Source organism: Phalaenopsis equestris, unplaced genomic scaffold (assembly GCF_001263595.1).
Source record: "Phalaenopsis equestris unplaced genomic scaffold, ASM126359v1 Scaffold001316, whole genome shotgun sequence".
Taxonomy (NCBI): Eukaryota; Viridiplantae; Streptophyta; class Magnoliopsida; order Asparagales; family Orchidaceae; genus Phalaenopsis; species Phalaenopsis equestris.
In genome coordinates this window covers 18,156-25,236 of record NW_018165755.1, presented here as the reverse complement: position 1 = coordinate 25,236, position 7,081 = coordinate 18,156, and positions in this window count along the sequence as shown.

Here is a 7,081-nt window from a genome sequence, read left to right as displayed (position 1 = left end):
CCACCTTTTTTTCTTTTTTCTCAAGTTCTCAAGGCTCTCTCCCCCTAGAGAGTGAGAGAGATGGTGAGGTAGAAAGAGAGGGTCGGAGGGAGTAAGAGAGTGAGAAGATGGTGAGGTAGAGAGAGATAAGATAAGGAATGATTGAGAGAGTAAGAGAGAGAGAAAATAATAAGACAGAGTGAGTAAGGGGCAAGAGAGAAAAAATGCTATTGAGAGAGATTAATAGAGAGGGATGAAGGGAAGGAGGGAGAATCGGGGTGAGAGAGTAAATGTAAGAAAGATAAAAAAGAAAGAAATAATTTTGAGAAAAAGAGAAGAGGAGAGACTGAGATTGGTGAGAGAATGAAGGATAAGGGACAAAGTGTGATAGGGAGGGACAAGGAGAGAGGGAGAAAAAGATAGAGCATAAGAAAAATAGGAGAAAAAGATAGAGCATAAGAAAAAATGTGGGAGAGAATAGAAGAGATTGAGAGAGGGAGGGAAAGGGAGACAGAGTGAGGGAGAGAGGGAAGAGCAAAAATAGTGAAAGCAAGAAGAGAGAGAGAGAGAATAGCTAGAGGTTCTTTCTCTCACTCTCAAAAGCTTCATTCCTTGCAATCCCTTTCTTCCTCACTCTTTCTCTCTCACTCTCCCCCTCTCTATCACTCTTTCTCTCCAGCACTCGCTTTAGATTCATTTTTTCTCTCTCTCACAATCAATCTACCCTTTTTTGTCTCTTTCTCTCTCTGTCTCTCTATCAGTTTGTCTCTTTCTTCTCTTTCAAAACATATTATTTTCTATCTCAACCTCCCTCTCTCTTTGTTTATTATCTTCTCTCACTCGCTCAAACTCTCTCACTCTCTATCGTCATCTGATTTCTTTCACAAACTTTCCAGCTCACTCAATCTATTTCTCCTTCCCTCCCCCATCTCCTCTCCCTCTCGCCTCTCTCTCATGCTCTCTCTTTCTCTTTTTTTTACTCTTTCTCTTCATTTCCCTCCACTCTCTCTTACCCTCCCTCCATTTCTCCCTCTCCCTATTCTCTAACTCTCACTTCTCTTACTATCTGTTATCTCTCTCACTCTATCTCACTTTCTCTATCACCTTTCCTACCTCTATTATTTGAGATATAGAATTGGGAAGAAACAGAAAGATAAAAATGCAATGGAGAGAGAGGGGGGAGGAAAAAGAGAAAAGGGAGTGGAAGAGAGTGAGGCTCTCTATTTCTCTCCCTCTCTCTTCCTCCCCCTCCCTTTCTCTCCCTCCCTCTCTCTCAATCTCCCTGTCTCTCTATGTCTCTCCATTCCTCACTCCATATCTCACTCTCCTTCTCTCTCTTGCTTCATTTATTTCTCTCTCTCTCACGCACGCTCACACACACAAACTATCTCTTTCTTCTTTCTCTTTCTTGCTCCCACCCTCCACTCTAACTCTCTCTCTCTCCATCACTCACTCTTGCTTTATCTTTTCACTGTCTCACACTTGAACTCTCCTTATCTCTCTTCTTTCTCTCACACACACTTTCTCCCTCTCACCCTCCCCATTCTCTCTCCCTGTCTCACTTCTCCCTCATGTCTCCCTCGCTCTCATTCTCTTTCATGCTCTCTAATTCTCTGTATATCTCTCTCCTAAACTATTAATCTTCTCTGTACATCTCTCTCTATCTATCATTCTCTATCTATTTCCATCCCTCTCTCCTATTATCTTTCTCCTTCTCCCTCTCTCTCTAGAACTCCCTCTTTCTCTCGCTCTCTCCCTATTCCTCCTCTCTCCCAGTCTCTTGATCTCTCCTACTCTGTCACTTCTCTCTTCATTCTCTCTCTCTAAGTTTAACTCTCTCACACTCTAACTCTCTCAAGCTTTCCAGATCTCTTTCTTTCTCCTCTTATTCTTTCTTTCTCAATCACTCATTTATGCCCTTCTCTCTTATTGTCTATCTCACCCTCCTCCCCTTATCTTCTTTAGCTTTCTGTCTCTCATGCTCTCCCTCTCAATTGCTCTCTCACTCTTTTTCTTGCTCTCTCTCCCCCTCCCTACATTCCTCTCTCTCTCTTCTCTCCCTCTTCTTCCCTCATTTCAATCTCCACCCATTCCATCACTCTCTCCTTCTTTAGTTCACTCATTCTGATAGTACCTACGTTTCTATTCTTCTCACTTTTCTCTCTCTCAATCTCTCACACTTTAACTCCTGTGCTTTGTATCTTATTCTCTCTCTTTCTCTATGCCTTTGCTATTCTCTTTCTCTTCCCTCTTTTGCTCTTATTTTCTCTCTAAATATCTCCCACTTAAACTCTCTCAAGCTCTCTCTCCTAATCTCTCACACACTCTTTTGTCTCTCATCATCTCACACCCGCTTCTCTGATTTTATTTCTCCCATATTATTTTTGCTCTCTTGCATGATCACTCTCTCTTATGCTCTAGCTTCTTCCTCCTTACCTCTCACAATCTCTCCCTCTATATCTCCCCCTAGAATGACAGAGAGAAAGATAATATGAGAGTGAAGTTAAAGGCACAAAAGAGATGGATAAAGTAAGTGAGGGAGGATAAATATATAGAGTAGACAGAAGAGGGAGAGAGAAAGAAGGGGAAAGAGAGTGAGAAAGAATAATAAAAGAGAGAGCAAGAGAAGAAAGAGGGAGAGAGAGGGAGGGAGTTAAAGTGAGACTGAGAGTGAGGGAGAGATAATGAGAGAGAGAGGGGAGAGAGACAAAGGGTAAGGGAGGAAGGGAGAAGAGAGCAAGAGAGGATAGAATAGAATGAATGAGAAGAGAGAGAGAGAGATTGTGAGAGAATTGGAAGGATTGAAGGAGGAGAGGAGATGGAGGAGAATATGGTGAGAGAGATAAATCAAAAAATATAACGAGAGACTGAGAAGGGTGAGAGAGATAAAGAAAGTTATAGAGGGTCTCAGAGAGAGAGAGAGAGGGGGAGAGACAGTGGGAGAGAGGAAGGCAGAGGAGGTAGGGAAGAGAAAAAGTGAGTGAGTGATGGTGAGAGAAGAGAGAGAAATATAAGAGTGTGTGAGAGAGATAAATTAAAAGTGAGAAGGATAAACATTCAGAGTGGTGAGAGAGAGAGAGGGAGTGAGAGAAGGTGGGTTTAAGAGAGAATTTTTTTGAGAGAGAGAAGGTAAAAGAAGAGAGGAGTGAGAGAGTTAGAGTAGGAGAGGGGGTTAAAGTTTGAGAGCGATAGAGAGAGAAAGAGCGAGAGAAAAAGATCTGGGAGAATGTGGGAGGAAAGGAGGATGAGTTAAAAAGATAGAATAAGGGAAGGAAAGGGGAGTTATAAAGTGAGAAATAGAGTGAGGGGAGGAGAGTGACAAAGAGATGAAGAAAAAGGGTGAGAGGGAAAGTGAGTTATAGATATAAGAGTGAGAGAGAGAAAAGACAAAAAGAAAACTTAGAGAGAGAGAACAGAGAGCGAAAGATGAGAAAAAATTTTGAGTTAAAGATAGTGAGGTAGAGCGAAAGTGAGAGAGGGAAGAGGGGAGAGGGAGTACAGAGAATAAAGGAAAAGCGCAAGATATAAAATATGAGAGTAGAAAGTAAGAGAGTGAGTGTGAGGTAATGTGAGGAAAAAGAAGAGATAAGGGCGAGTGAGTGGGAAAGAGAGAAGAGAGTGAAAAAAGAATAGATGAAATAAAGAGAGATGTTGGTATCAAAGGGGAGAGAAGGTGAGAGATAGAGAGACAAATACAAAGAGAGATATACAGGGAAGGAGGGGAAAGAGAGAGCAAGAGAGAGGAAGTGGAGAGAGAGTGAGAGAGAGAATGAGAGTGAGGCGGGGAGAGAATGAGAGAAGAGAAGAGAAAGAGAGATTGAAAGAGGGGGAGAGAGAAATAAGCTAAGAAATAGAGAGATGCAAAGAGAAAGAGTGAGAAAAAGAAATAAAGAGAGTGGGAGTGAGTGAGTTTGTTCCTTTTCTCTCTATCCCTACACTCTCTCTGACTCTCCCTTCCTCCCTTTCTCCCTCTCCCACTTCCTTGACTCTCACTTCTCTAACTATCTTTTATTACTCTCTCGATGTATCTCACTATCTCTATAAAGAGAGAGTGAGCAAGAGAGATTGAGAGAGAGAGAAAGACACAAAAAATTGTAAGGACAAATTAGGGATATAAGAAAGAGTGAGAGATGTAATATAAAGAAAAAGATAGTGCATAGAGAATAACAACAAAGCTCAATCTTCCACTCTCTCTTTCTATCTGACTACTCTTTATCTCCTCTCTCTTTTCTTATTTTCTCACTACCGCCCACCCTCACTCACTTACCATTTCTCCCTCTCTCTCTCTCACTTCTCACTCTCTCTCCTCTCTCTCTCTCAGTCCCTCACTCTCTCTTGTTCTCTCCCTTCATTCAGTTTCCCATGCTCACTGTCTCTCTCACTCTCATTCTTATACTCTCTTCCTCTATCCATTTCTCTCTCTTGGTCCTACGCTCATTGTCACTTCTTACCTCATTTCTCTCACACTCTCTCTGCCCCTCTCACTCTCATTAAGTCTCTCTCCCACTCCCTATCCATCCTTCCCTCTCTCACCCTCCCTCTCACATTTCTTCTCTATATCTAATCTTAAGCTCTATCTCCTTCTTCGTTCTCCTTGCTCTCTCTCTATCCCCACATCTCTCTCACCCTCCCTCCCTCTCTCTCATACCCTCTACCTTTTCTCTCTAAATTTCCTTCTCTCTCACTCTATCTATTTATATCTCTCTTTTTCTACTTTTCATCCCTCTTCCCCCTACTTCTCCCTCTCCTTCTCACTCTCACACATGCTCTATCTCTTCCACACATGTGTCTCTCCCTATTTTCTCACTCTATCACTCTTGCTCTCGCGCTCCACTCACTTCAAATCTCTCTATCCTTATCTCTCTCTTCTCTTCACACAAACACACACTCGCTTTCTACTCCTCTACCTCCTTCTCATTCTCATTATCCGCCTTTTATTCTCTACTTATCTCTTTCACTCGCTCACTCTTGCCTCTCTCTCTCTCACTCACACACATCACACACACTTGTTCCCTCTTCCTCTCTCTCTCTACATCAATTACTTCTCACACATTCTCTCCTTCTCTTTATTGCTCTTTCTCTTGCTCTTCTCTATCTCCCCCTCTTTTTCCCTGGTTATCTATCTTCTCTCTCTCTCTCGCTCGTTCATTCTTATCTCTCTATTTTTTGGTAAGGTTTATTCATACCATAACATAAGAACATCAATAAATAGTATACTTATTGATGGTGAAACTCATAGAAAATAGAATGGCTTCATGCATGGAGTCAAATATACAATATTTATATAAAAATGTATTAAGGTACCCTCTATCTCTTAATTAAAGAGAGAACAATGATAGAGATAGAAAGATGACTTGGAAGGGAGAAAATATACAAGGAGAGAGGTGAGTGAGAGAGAGAGATAAAGAGAGGGGAATAGTGGAAGAGAGAGAGAGAGAGTGAGCGATGAAGTGAGATAGAGCTTGATGGTATGAGAGAAAGAGCAATAAAGATGGGGAGAGAACTAGAGGGAGAGAGAAATAGAGGGAAATAAGCAAGTAAAGAGGGAAAAAAAGGGATGGAGAGAGAAGAGTGAGAGAAAGAAGAGAAAGAAGGAAAATTGAGAGAATAGGAGAGACGTATGAGGGATAGGGTGGGCGAAATGACAATAAAGATAGGGAATGGGATAGAGTGAGAGGCAGGGAGTGGGAGAGAGTGAGAAAGAGAAAATGCCAGTGATGATAGAGAGGGAAGGAAAGAGAGATAGAGGAACATATAGAGAGCGAGAAAGTAAGAGAAAGTGATAGAGAAAAAGATTAAGAATGAAGAATGAGAGTGAGAGAGAGGGAGAGATAGGAAATGACGAAAGGAGGGAGAGCGAGAGATGATAGAGTATCAACCTTCTCTAAAACTATCTCTCCCTCTTTTTCACTCCTCTTTCCACTCATGCACCATCCCTCCCTCACTCCCTCCCTCCCTCAATCATTAACCCTCCCTCCCACATCGCTCCATCTCTTTCACTCTCCTCTTTGTTAATCTCTCTACTCCCTCACTCTCTCCCTCACTTTGTCTATCTTTTTCTATCATTCCTCTATCTCTCTTTCTCTCTCATGCTCATTCCCTCTCTTTTTTCAAACTATCAACATTTTTCTCTCCTCGTCCTTAAATCTCTCTTTCACTCTCAACCTCTAACCCATTCTCTCTCATTCTCCCTCCCTCCCTCTTTATCTCCCTATATTCTTTCTCTCTCAAAGAGAATTAAGATGACAGAAGAAAGATAGAGGAGGAGAAATAGGGATGGAACATCTGAGATAAAGGGATAGAGAGAAAGATAGAGGAGTTAAAGAGAGAGAGAGAATTGAGACATTGAAAGAGATCCTCAAGAGAGATAGGGAAGGATGGTGGTAGTGAGAGTGAAGGGGGAATCAAAGAGAATGATAGAAATAATGAGAAAGGTGGGTGGAGTGAGATAGAGAGAGTGACAAATAGAAGAGAGAGAGAGAAAAGAAAAGAGAGGGATGGGAAGGGAGGGAGAAAGAGATAGGGAGATAAAGAGCTATATAAATAAAATAAAAAAAGAGAGAGAACATACGATAGATAGAGAAAGGGAGAGGGAGAGTGATAATGATAAAGATAGATAGATAGATATAGAGATCAAGAGAAAAGAGTGTAAGTATAGAGTGACAAAGAGGCGGGAGGGAGGGTTAAAGGGAGAAAGAGAGGAAATAAGAATGTGGGAGAGCTAGTAAGTGGAGAAAGTGATGGAGTGTTTGAAGAAGATGGAGGGTAATAAATAGCGAGAGTGAGAGAGAAAGTGAGTTAGAGAAGTGGAAGAGAGAGAATGTGTGAGGGAAGAGCGAGGGACAAATTAGGATAGGGAGGGAAAGAGAGAAAAGAGAGAAAAAGATAGGGAGACAGAGATATCGAGAGGAGGATGGAGAAAAAGATGACAGAAAAAGAGAGTGAGAGTAGATAGGTAGAGAGGGAAAGATAGAATGAGAAATAAGGAAGGAGGGAGCTACAATGATATAAGAGATAAAGTGAGAGAGAAATACATAAAGAGAGAGGAGGGAGTGTGGGAGATAGAGAGAAAGATAAAGTGGGAGGCATAGATAGATAGAAA